The following is a 13,344-nucleotide window of genomic DNA, read 5'->3' as shown; positions in this document are numbered from 1 at the left end:
TGGGAGTGTCGCCCTCCGGCCAAAGCCCAAAAGTAAATGAATGGGCCTTTGCATTTTGTGCATTTTCAACCGAGAGGAAATGAAGCGTGAAGTTGACGTGATGCAACAGCACAATAGTTAACGGCTGACCTAGGATGCGTCATCGCGAAGCTACTAAGTTAAAACAGTTTAAGTAAAGTACCCAGTTGTTCACTGGCAGGCCAAAGTGGTGTGTATGTTTTACTTTTACTTTTGTATTTGATGTGTATGTTTTGTATATCTAAGCATATATATGTGTTGTCACCAGTTCTACGGTGTGGCTGTGACATCAACAAATTAAGATCACAGTAAACAGCTGTGACAAAGAACTCTCGTTTCTTTAGTGAACAAACTGGCACATTGGCACATGTGATTAGCGAGGTAGCCTGAGCTATGCAGTTATCTTGCTCTGATCTTTCTCTTGCTTTCACTGGCTTTCCCTTCTCTATGACCCTCTTTGCACAAACGTGAGTTGATCTCAGGACTGCAAGGTCAGACATTATCGCACAAGCTGGGCAGAAGGAGAACTCTCTCTCTCTCTCTCTCTCTCTCTCTCTCTCTCTCTCTCATCAGTCTGTTATGGCACTCCCACCTTGTAGTTCATCTCCTAGCAAGTCAATCAATCATCGGCTACATTGTCTTCCAATCCTTCCCTTGCTGGCTGCAATCCTTTCAGACTAATGTAATATCAATCTTGTTCTCCCAGCCTCTCCTCATATCACCTCCACCTCCTTTTCTCCACTTTTCTGTTATTGATCAATCAATCAATTAGACTACAGTTGGCATCTTTGCGACCCGAAAGATGAGGAAACACTTGATATACCTTGGTTCTCGAGTTACATTTTGTACTATCGTGTCTATCCATTTACGTATCATGCCCCTGATGTCAACATATGCCATCAGAAAAGCATATTCATCAAGATCATGTGTTTTGACAGTAATTAAAAAGATGAAGATTCCATTTAAAATCTCAGTAAGCATGAGCCTAAAACAACAGAGTAAAAACAATTAATTATGATTGGTTTTGGTACACGGATGGTTGTTTGTCTCTGTGTGCTGGCAACGGATTCAGGGTCTCTGCTGAATCATCTGTATGCTACAGTAGAGAACATGTTCGGAAGGGAAAATGAGGATGAACAGCTAAGAGAGTAGGATGCTATGGTAAAATATTGGAGCTCAGAAGGCTATGGAAGGGAGGGAGCACTTGCCTTCAAGGTGGCAATCAGTATTTTTGTTTTGAATATGTTCTGGACAGGCAGCTAGTGGAGTTGTTGCATGACAGGAGTGATATGATATGGTGACAATGTGGGTAGCAGAATTCTGTAGAAGCTGGGTTTTGTAAAGTGACTTATGCGAGAGACCATGCCAGAGAAAGTTGCAGTAATTCAGACGAAAGGCGATGAGGCTATGAACAAGGGCAGCAGCAGTAGTGGGGAACAAGTGAGGGATGGACAAATATGATAAATGTTTTTTGAGTCAAAGTGCGCGGAATAAGTATATATTTGGACACCCTGCCAATTTGCAATTTCTCCCATTCAGAAATCATGGAGGGGTCTGAAATGTTCATCTTAGCTGCATGTCCACTGTGAGAGAAATAATAAAAAAATAAAGAATCCAGAAATCAAAATGTAGGACTTTTAAATAATTTATTTGTGTTAATGCTGCAAATAAGTATTTGAACATCTGAAAATCAGCAATAATTCTGGCCCTCAAAGACCAGTTAGTTCGCTTCAAAAAAAGTCCACCTCCACCCCACTTATCAGTCCAAAAAAAGCAAGTGGGAGCAGTAAAGCCATCCTAAAACAAAAAGACGCTCTGAAAGCAATGCAACAGTGAGCGCCCGACGTGCTGCGGTTGCGCGATCGGACCAAATTAAGCTCCCTGCGCACTGAGGTCCACTTATATTTTGTAAAGTACATCAGGACTATAAAAATGTTTACTAAATTTCAGTGACGGCTCTGTTACCATAATGCGACCAGTGCGGTACAGTTGCACGGTCGGCGGTACGCTACGGTTGGGCGTTCAGCGGTGCGCTACAATTGCGCGATCGGACATAAATGCGCAAATGAAAAAATTATTTAAAAAGGCGTTTTTTTTTTAGTGGTCACTTCACACTGGATTTCAAGCAACTTGGATTTTGCTCCTCTCCAGCCTTTTCTTCAGACTCTGTTGCCTTGACTTCCAAATGAAATACAAAACTTGCTTTCGTCTGAAAAGAGGACTTTTCCATAGCGCAAGTCAGACGCTACTTCCGTTGTCTTGAGTTCAGAAGTGGCTTGACCATAGGAATACGGCTATTGTAGCCCATTTCCCGGAAACGTCTGAGAACAGTGGCTTTTGATACCTGGACTCCAGCTTCAGTCCACTGTCTTTGAAGCTCCCCCAAATTCTGGAAGTGACTCTTCTTCACAATTATGTTAAGGCTGCGGTCATCTCTCTTGGTTGTGCAGCGTTTCCTGCCACATTTCCCCCTTCCAACAGACTTTTTGTGGATGTGCTTTGAAACTGCACTCTGTGAACAGCTTGCTCTTTGAGAAATGTCTTTTTGTGTCTTACCCTCCTAATGGAGGGTGTCAATGATGGTTCTCTGGATAGCAGTCAGATCAGCAGTCTTCCCCATACTTGTGATTTAGTTTACTGAACCAAGCTGAGTGTTTTTCAAGGCTCAGGAAACCCTTGCAGGTGTTTCGAGTTCATTAGACGATTCAAGTGATTAGTTGAATACCCTACTAGAATAACTTTTCATGATATTCTAATATTTTGGGATAGGATATTTGAGTTTTCTTAAACTGTATGCCATAATATTAAAAATATTAAAATAATAAAAGGCTTGCAATATTTCAGTTGATTTGTAATGAATCCAGAATGTATGATATTTATGGTTTTTTAATTGCATTACAGAAAATAAAGAACTTTATCACAATATTCAAACTTTCTGAGACAGTCCTGCATATATATATATATATGTACAGAGGGGGTACATGAAGAGAATGTGGGAGGAATGGAAAGAGCGATATCCACACTCAACACTAACCACTAAACAACTAGTGACTCAGTGCTCCAATATCCAGAAACGGCAGTTGATATCACAACTTGAGATTGACGAGGTACAACACAGATGCCAAGACAAACGGGAACCCGAATCCCAGGTCAGAGGGGAGTCAACATCAACTGCCCAAGAAATTGGGTACACAGCCCCAAGAGGATATGCAAGCCTGAACAAGACAGCAACTGACCTGAAAGATAAGATCACGACTCAGATGAACAGCGGCCAACCCCGACGCCAACTACAAAGCTAAGTGAAGCACCACCAGAAAGTCTGGTTGAAGATCTGAATGCAGCACTGAGAGCAATCCCTACAACCACCATCACTGAAACCAATGAGTTGATATACACTTCAGCAACAGTGATCCTGGAGATGCTTGGTTACAAGAGCAATATCAAGCATGAGATACAAGACCCACCATGGAAAAGAAGGTTGGAGGCTAAGATCAAGACAGTGCGGAGAGACGTGAGCCAACTATCAGAGATCCAGAAAGGTGCAATGAAGAAACCAGCACCCAAGAAGTACAGCCAGATGACCGTACCTGAAGCACTGGAGACTGCCAAACAGAAGCTCCTAGCCCTGTCCAGTCGCCTAAAGAGATACACAAGAGAAAGTGAAGCCAGGCGAATAAACAGGCTCTTCACAACCCAACCAGGAAAAGTGTACTCTCAATGGCAGGGTAACAACAGCAGAACAGACCCACCAAGGCTGGATACTGAGCAATACTGGAAGGGCATATGGGAGAAGGACACATCACACAACAGTGAGGCACAATGGCTAGTCTCTCTAAGAGAAGACCACAGCAACCACCCTGAGCAGAACCCAGTTACCATCACTGTGGCAGACATCCAAGAGAGAGTCTCAGGTATGGAGAACTGGACAGCACCCGGGCCAGATATGATCCATGCCTACTGGATTAAGAAGCCCACTGCACTCCATGAGCGCCTAGCAGAACAAATGAACCAGCTACTAAAAGTTGGAACTCACCCCGAATGGTTGACTGAAAGACGCACAATCCTGATCCTGAAGGATCCCACAAAGGGTACAGTCCCATCCAACTATCGGGCAATAACCTGTCTCCCTACAACATGGAAGATCATGTCAGGCATCATAGCGGCTAAGATAAGTGTACACATGGCTCAATACATGAGCACAACACAGAAAGGCATAGGCAGCAATACCAGAGGAGCCAAACACCAGCTGCTGGTTGACGGAACAGTCGCCCGAGACTGCAAGACTCGACACACCAACCTGTGCACTGCCTGGATTGATTACAAGAAAGCCTACGACTCCATGCCACACTCGTGGATCACTGAATGCTTGGAACTGTACAACATCAACAGGAACCTGAGAGCCTTCATTGCAAACTCGATGGGACTGTGGAAAACAACCCTTGAGGCCAATTACAAGCCAATTGCACAAGTCTCCATCAAATGTGGCATATACAAAGGAGATGCTCTGTCCCCACTGCTGTTCTGCATAGGTCTGAACCCCCTCAGCCAAATAATCAACAAGACTGGCTACGGATACCGACTCAAAAATGGGGCCACCATCAGTCACCTCCTATACATGGATGACATAAAGTTGTATGCCAAGAGCGAGCGAGACATCGATTCACTGATCCACACAACCAGGATCTACAGCACAGACATTGGAATGTCATTCGGACTAGAGAAGTGCGGTCGCATGGTGACAAAGAGAGGGAAGGTAGTCCATACAGAAGGGGTCTCACTCCCAGAAGGAACAATAACAGACATTGAGGAAAGCTACAAGTACCCACAAGCAAATGGCAACCTCGATGAAGCCACAAGGAGAGGAGCCACAGCCAAATACCTACAACGAGTAAGGCAAGTCCTCAGAAGTCAGCTAAATGGCAAGAACAAGATCCGGGCAATGAACAGCTACGCCCTGCCAGTCATCAGATACCCTGCAGGAATAATAAGATGGCCAAAGGAAGAGACGCAGACCACAGATGTCAAGACACGGAAGCTTCTAACCATGCACGGAGGGTTCCACCCTAAGTCCAGTACCCTGAGACTGTACACTAGCCGTAAAGAAGGAGGCCGAGGACTACTGAGTGTGAGAGCCACTGTTCGGGATGAAACAGCCAAGATCCATGAGTACATCAAGGAAAAGGCCCGAACGGATGACGTGCTCAGTGAATGTCTCAGACAATGGCAAACAGAGGAAGAGTGGCTAGAGACACCATCATGGGAGGACAAACCCCTACATGGGATGAACCATCGGCAGATAAGTGAAGTGGCTGACATCAAGAAATCCTACCAATGGCTGGAAAAAGCTGGACTGAAGGACAGCACAGAGGCACTCATCATGGCTGCACAGGAACAGGCTCTGAACACCAGAGCAATAGAGGCCAAGATCTACCACACCAGACAAGACCCAAGGTGTAGGCTGTGCAAAGAGGCCCCTGAGACAGTCCAGCACATAACAGCAGGGTGTAAGATGTTAGCAGGGAAAGCATACATGGAACGTCATAACCAAGTGGCTGGCATAGTGTACAGGAACATCTGTGCAGAGTATGGACTGGAAGCCCCAAGTTCAAAGTGGGAAGCACCCCCTAAGGTGGCAGAGAACGGGCGAGCCAAGATCCTGTGGGACTTCCAGATCCAGACTGACAAGATGGTGATGGCGAACCAACCGGACATTGTGGTGGTGGACAAACAGCAGAAGAAGGCCGTTGTAGTGGATATAGCAATACCAAGCGATGGCAACATCAGGAAAAAAGAACTTGAGAAGCTAGAGAAATACCAGGGCCTCAAAGAAGAGCTTGAGAAGGCCTGGAAAGTGAAGGCCTCGGTGGTGCCCGTGGTCATTGGGGCACTTGGGGCAGTGACCCCCAAACTGGAGAAGTGGCTACAGCAGATTCCAGGAACAACATCAGACATCTCAGTCCAGAAGAGTGCAGTGCTAGGAACAGCCAAAATACTGCGCAGAACCCTCAAGCTCACAGGCCTCTGGTAGAGGACCCGAGCTTGGAGTGGGAGACCACCCGCGGAGGGTGAGAGGGGAATTTTTTTATATATATCAAAGTCAAAGTCTGCTTTATTGTCAATTTCTTCACGTGCCAAGACACAAAGAAATCAAAATGATGTTCCCACTATTCCACGGTGACAAGACATAGTACACAATATACATACAAGTAAACAACACAAAAAATAAAAACAAGAAGGCACAAACAATAAATGAATAAGAGTGATGAATAAATAATAAATAAACAAATAACATAATAAATAAGAAGAGCAAAAATGGAGCAAGTGTGCATACAGCAGACAGTCAAAATATAGCGCAAAAGTACAGGACGCTACGCAGAAGGGGGGAGAGAGTTCAGGACCCTAACAGCCTGGAGTATGAAGCTGTTGGTGAGTCTAGTGGTGCGGGAGCACAGGCTCCTGTACTTCTTCCCAGAGGGCAGAAGATCAAACAAAGAGTGAGCGGGGCAAATTCTGTTCTGAGCGTCGAAGCGAGCAAAGAAGCGGTTAAGATCGTTGAGCAGACATATGTCACCCTCACAGCTCTGCGGTGCGGGCTTGTAGTCCGTGATGGTCTGAATGCCCTGCCAAAGGCTCCGTGCGTCCCTGCTGTCCTTGAAGTGGCCGGTAATCTTGCAAGAGAACGCCCTTTTCGCCTCCTTGATGCCCTGGGACAGGTCGGCCCTCGCTGTCCTCAAGCCAGCCTCATCCCCTGCTCTGGAGGCTTTGTCCCTGGCCCTCAGCAGCCTGAGGACAGCCCCTGTCAGCCATGGCTTCGTAAGCCCGAGTGACGATGAATTTCGGGTGGGTCACATCATCAATGCACTTCGCGATGTAAGAGGAAAAAGAGTCAGTATACTCCTCTACGTCTGTCCGATCGTTGCAAGTGACCGCCTGCTTAAACATTTCCCAGTCAGTAGAGACAAAGCAGGTGACCCTTCCGGCTTCATTCACCAGCGTTTTCACAGTCACGGGTTAATTGGAAGTTTTGAATTTCATGCGGTTATGAATGTAGGCGCCAACACTGCCTCTTGCCCTATTTCGGCTAGAAAAGACTCCAACTACTTATGACCTTTCCATGAATAAGTGTTCATAGTCTGTGGGAAATACTGAAGATGTAGCTGTCCATGAGAGATTTAGATTGCTGGTGCGAATGATTAACGATTTCAGCACATATGCATATTTAATGTTATTAACAATTGATGAGAGCGATCATTTGTAAAATACATTTCACTGGAATTTCAAAAGTTGCCAAATCCTTGTACTTTGCTGACTTAATATTTGGAAATTATTTTATTTTAAATTCAATTATCTTTTTCCATACTTTAGCACAATAAATGGTTTTCCTAAAAAGAAACACTAATCGGTGGGAGTCAATTAGTAGTTGTATCTTAAGGCTTAAGATACTTGAAAAAGAAAATTGTCTCATAGGTAGAAGTTTTCATGTCAATCAGGTCAATATATACGTATTTATAACATTCGGCACATACTGAATTTTGCTTCAGTTTAAAATGCAAAAATGATGTATGTTTAATCGGATGCAAATGATAAAGGGGAGGAAGAATACTCTATATTAAAAAAATTGTCTTGCTTGAATTTGCTGCATTAGACTTGGTTGGAACACCCCATTAATGGTTTTCTGGTTCATTAAAATTCAATTAATGTGTATGATGTGCTGTTATACTGTCATTACGCTACAATCAATCACTGGTAACTCAACCTGAGCTATTAAAAATAAAGATCAGAGCAAGTCAAGTAAAAGGATTGTTAAGCAGTCTCATTATGTATCTACAACGCATATGTTCTCCACGCATGGACTCATCAAGTTTGGGGTGAGATGCAGAGTGTATTAGAGGGCTGTTGAGTACAGGTACCTTGGTGGAAAAGAGCCTAGAATTTTGAGTGAGGTCTATCCATCCATCCAACCCATCCATCTGTCCGTCCATTCATCCATCCATGAACTCATCCACTTAGTATCAGAAGTTGGGTTGCAGGGGCAAGAGCTTAATTAGGATGGACATATCATGCTTATAAATCGTACCTTTTTACATTTTAATAATTCAGTTGTGGTCTATATAAAGTGGAACAACAATGCCTTTGTCTGAATTCCTCATCATCGCAAGTTGACGGCCAGTTTGTTTCATGGAGCGGAGTTTCGGGGGGTACCAGGGGGCAGAGTTGGTGAATGAGACAGAGGAAGTTTTCCAGGGGGCTAGGGAGTCAAGGGAGTCAGAGAGGATGTTGTTGAGCATGATGGCGAGGTCATCAGGGGAAGAGGGGGTGGGGTCAGAGGGAAGGGCAGAGGATATGAGCTGGCAAAGTTTGAGTGGGTATACTGTCTTTACTGTTGCGGTATGAGATGGCGTGTTTTGTGGGATTATGAGGCGACGGTACGGTAGAGGGGGGGAGAAGAGGATGCAGATATGATCTAACAGTGGCAAGGTGAGACGAGGCAAGGCAAGACTATTTGAAAACACATTTCAGCAACAAGGCAATACAAAGTGCTTCACACAAAACATGAAAGGCATCAAAAAAAGAAAACATTAAAAGCATCAGGGCACAGTTAAAAAAAAAATAAAAAAATTAAGGACAATTGATTAAAATTAAAATCAGTAAAAATCTAAATAAAACAGGAATGGGGTTACAGTGCAGTGTAAAATCAAAAATAAAATCAGCAATAGGCAGCAGCAAACAAAAAAGTCTTCAGCTCTGATTTAAAAACATTGAGATTGAGATGTCATGTCTGAGTTTGTTCCAGATATTTGGATCACAGAAGCTGAACGCTGCTTCTCCCTGTTTAGTTCTGACTCTGGGAACAGAGAGCAGACCTGTGCCAGATGATCTGAGAGGTCTAGATTGTTCATAAAGGTCAGAAATATACTTGGGCCCTAGACCATTCAGAGCTTTACAAACCAGTAAACGTATTTTAAAATATATTATTTGGCAGACAGGAAGCCAGTGTAAGGACATCAGATCAGGAGTTATATGATATATTTTTTTGGTTTCAGTGAAAACTTGAGCGGCAGCATTTTGAATCAGCTGCAGCTGTCTAATTGCCTTTTTAGAAAGGCCTATAAAACCCCCGTTACAATAGTCAAGTCTACTGAAAACAAAAGCATGGACAAGCTTTTCCAAATCTTGCTGAGACATAAGGCCTTTAATGCTTGATATGTTCTTCAGGTGGTAGTAGGCTGACTTTGTAATGGTTTTAATGTGACTGTTGAAATTCAGGTCTGAGTCCATAACTACACCAAGATTTCTAGCTTGGTTTGCGGGCTTTGACATCACCGATTGAAGCTGAGCGCTGTCTTTTAATTGTTCCTCTTTCGCTACAAAAACAATTACTTCAGTTTTATCTTTGTTTAATTGGAGAAAGTTCTGGCACATACAGTCATTGATTTGTTCAATGGATTTACTCAGTGTTTGTATGGGATTATAATCTCCTGGTGATATGGTGATATAAAGGCAAGAGGAAGGGGGGGGTGGCCTTTGGTGTGGACGCCAGTGGGGCAGTTGGCTGGTCGATGTTGATGCTGAAGTCACTGGTGAGTCGGAGGCGGGAGGAGACAGAGGATACAATGGTGAGGAGTTCAGTGAATTCAGAAAGAAAAGACGGGTGTGACTTTGGCGGACGGTAGATTAGAACAGCAGTAGTAGAACTGGGGAGGGAGAAAGTATGAAATAGATGGGAGGTTCAGGTTCAGTTCAGTGATGGGTAGGGACGACTAATGGAGGACAGCAATACCATCCCATCGCCCAGAGAGGCGGGGTTTGGCGACGTTGGATGGAGTGGCTTGGTTGGGAGCCAAGAAATCCAGGGAATGTTGCCATGTTTCACAGAGAAGGAGCAGATCCAAGTTGTTGTCCAGGAGCAATTAAAAAATAACACATGATTTGTTGGAGAGGGAGCGACAGTTCAGCAGTGCAAAGGAGATGGATGGAGGAGCGGGGTGGGGGGGGGGGGGTAGGTTGTTGAGGTTGGCAGTATGGGAGGTGGGAGTGACGGGGGGCGAGAGGTAGTCCAGAAAGTGGGGATGGGTGAGCCGTCGTGGAAGTGTCGGTTCAAAGACAGTCCAGAGCTACGGTGAATTTAGCGGCGCTGGCGAAGGATACCACCCTTGCTGGCAGTGGAACCAGCAGCAGCAGGGAGATGGTGGTTATTGTTGAGGCCATGAAGATCAGCACAAGTGTAGATGAGTGAGCTAGAAGTTGGTGGAGTAGGACCCCGGAGTAGCAGAAGTAATAGTCCATGGATGAGATGATACGTGAGAGCAACTGAGAATAGTCCAGGTAGTATGCTAGCAGTGGCTAGTCACTGGTTAGCTAAAAGCTGGTGGTCAGTGAGATGTGTGGAAGCAGCAGTGAATCGGGTGGTGGTGTTGGTGATCCCGACTGTACCTGCACAAACAGCAAGCCCCAGTGTGCCATGGTGGCACACAGCTGAGCCACGGCTGGTGAGCTTGCAGTGAGTGGAGGCTCCCCCTGAGGACGCCGGCCGGGTGCCCAGAGAGCTGGGTCAAAGCTGTTGCCGAGTCCAGAGCAAGCGGCCACAGGCTCAGAGACGGAAGGCAGGAGGGTCCGGTGGTGGTTTGGCTAGCTGGCTAACGTAGCTGGATGTCTGAGGGAGCGGGAACAGAAAGGTGTGAGCGAAGCTGCGGCGATGCGTGGTGGACGAGAGACAACACAAGAAAAATAAAAGAAGAGACGGGCGCACTTAAAATGGGAAAACGCAAAACAAGTAGCGGACAAACAAGTAGCGGACAAACAAGTAGCGGACAAACAAGTAGCGGACATGGTCTGGAACAGAAGCGGCAGTCAACAGTCCAGACGTCAGCGTTGCTCTAACCCGGAAGACAACAGACGCAGGTGCACAGTTGGGGGTGGGCGGGGAATGAGTAAGGAATAAAAGATCGTCCAGACCCAGATAAATAAAACTGAAATAATGCAAGTTGTCTATTCTTTCTTGTGCGGCTTGGGACCAAATGAGCCACGGACTGGTACCGGTCCGCGGCCCACGGGTTGAGTACCACTGTTCTGGATGACCAATCTTCTAACTTTATCTCTAAGAGAAAGCTCAGACAACCTCTGAAGGAAACTCATTTCGGCTGCGTGTATTTTTAGCTTATTCTTTCAGTCCATATATGGTGAGGGTAGGACGGTAGAGTGCCCAATGAATAGAGAAATTTGCTTTTCAGCTTATATCCTTTACCACAACGGAACGACACAAAATCTAGATCATAGTAGACGTTGCACCAATCCAGCTGTAGAACTCCCATTTCATTATGAGTGAATGAATTTCCAACTGGCTCTCAACAGGTTCACCTCCACTCTGGCTCTGGACTTAAATTTACTGTGAGTGGTTGGACATAATAATAAAGACAATAATAATACATTTTATTTATAAGGTGCCTTTCAAGGCACTCAAGGTCGCCATACAGACACAAAACAGCATAAAAAATGACAGTAGAACAGCGGCAGCAAGTCGCGCCAGCGTTTACTCACATCCGGTAGACACAATTACAGCATATTATCAGGATAAAAATAAATAAATAAATTCACTGAAAATCAAGGCAATTGTGTTTGTCTAATTTGTAAAGAGACGGTTGCCTTGTTTAAATATTTCAACCTAAAGAGACATTATCAGACTAAACATGCTAACACATAACACATACGACAAGCAGCTCCAAGCTGAACTGGCATCACAACAGCGATTCTTCACGCGGGGCTGGAAGTCAAAAGTAAATCAAAAGTAAGTATGACTTAATATTAAATATTACGACGTGGCCATGTTAATACTGTTGATGTTATGAACCTGTAGACGTGACACAAACTGTTACTTTCTGAAAGATATTGTAAATGACAAGAGCTAAATTCACTTGTTTTAAGTTTTAATAATAACAGACAACTGTGCATTACTTATAACTCCTGTTTAAAATGTTTACGAGGCAAAAATAAGTTTAAACTTATGTAAATTTAAGGTATTTCATACAGTTTGTTCAATGTTATCTGACTCTTCAGATATGAATGAAAGGCAGAATTTGTATTTTTAGAGTTGTTTACATCTGCCTGAGTGGCTTATATTTGGTTATTTTGTCATTTGAAAAATAAAGACAATTGTGACAATGAAATTTGTTTTATCACAGTATGTATTTGCAAGACATTTTTGGAGTTAAAAAATGTCCGAAAAAACTATTGGCCCCAGGGCCCTTCACTTTAACAAATCTGGCCCTCCTTGCAAAAGGTTTGGACACCCCTGGTTTAGAGAATTATTGAAAACTCTCCAAATGACTTTTGCATTGGTGGCGGAGTAGATCCCTGGGGTCATGGTTTTGGGTATCTTCCTGTGGACCCGTCCAGTTCCGCGTGGAGCTTTCTCGCAGAGGAAGCGGTGGTGACTGCGGACGCATCGTATCTCTCCCTGGTTTGCCTCGTTCCGAAGGCGGCTGACTCAGCTACCAAGTCCCCATCAAGCTGCGCGGGCAGCCTGTGCGCGTCCTCGCCGGACAATGAAGTCTTCTGGAGGCCGTCATCCCCGTCTACCTTGTCCACACAGTTGATGTTGTTTCGCAGATAGTAGCCATCTTTACACGTGCAGTGGAAGCACGTACCCGATGTGGTCCCAGTTACTTCGGCTAACGATAGCCGGTTTAGCTGCCGGTCTATCGTCTCGTCAAGCAACTTGCTATTCAATTTTTCCCCAACTCCAACAATCTCTTGGTCGTCGTTGGCAGGTTTGATGGCTTCCAGGGAGGGAATGCAGCGCAGTAGAGAACAGCTGCCACACAATTCCTGTAGTGGTAATAGTAATAACAATACCTGTGTATGTATTAACTGTAGTGTATTCTTTAGTTATCTCTGGGGACAGCTGTGGGCTTAATAGGTCCTTGCCGATACATTGGGGTCATCCACTGTATGACAGCAGTCAGACTGACTTCTCAAAATATGACATCCCTTATTTGGCATTGTGATTGTTGGGCGTCACTTGTAATCGTGGTAATAGAATATATTGCTCATATTCAAAAACTAAATTAAATGGCAGAATTGTGTTTGAAAGTTCAAGTATGTGTATGAAGTATGAGTGTATGAGTTACTTGTTTTAAACATTGTGCTGTAAAACATTCTTTTATTAGTTGTTTAGCTCCACAGTTTTAACTTTACACACACAAAAATGCTTTTTACTGGATAATGTTTGGTCCAGTGTTAAAGTTGCCCTTGAATGAGGACCAACTATGACACAACTCACCCTCTATTTGTCTGTACCAAAGAACCAAATCATAAAACAATGCATAA

The sequence above is a fragment of the Syngnathus typhle genome, linkage group LG1, assembly GCF_033458585.1.
Source record: "Syngnathus typhle isolate RoL2023-S1 ecotype Sweden linkage group LG1, RoL_Styp_1.0, whole genome shotgun sequence".
In the NCBI taxonomy this organism is placed as follows: domain Eukaryota; kingdom Metazoa; phylum Chordata; class Actinopteri; order Syngnathiformes; family Syngnathidae; genus Syngnathus; species Syngnathus typhle.
This window is presented reverse-complemented; position numbering follows the sequence as displayed.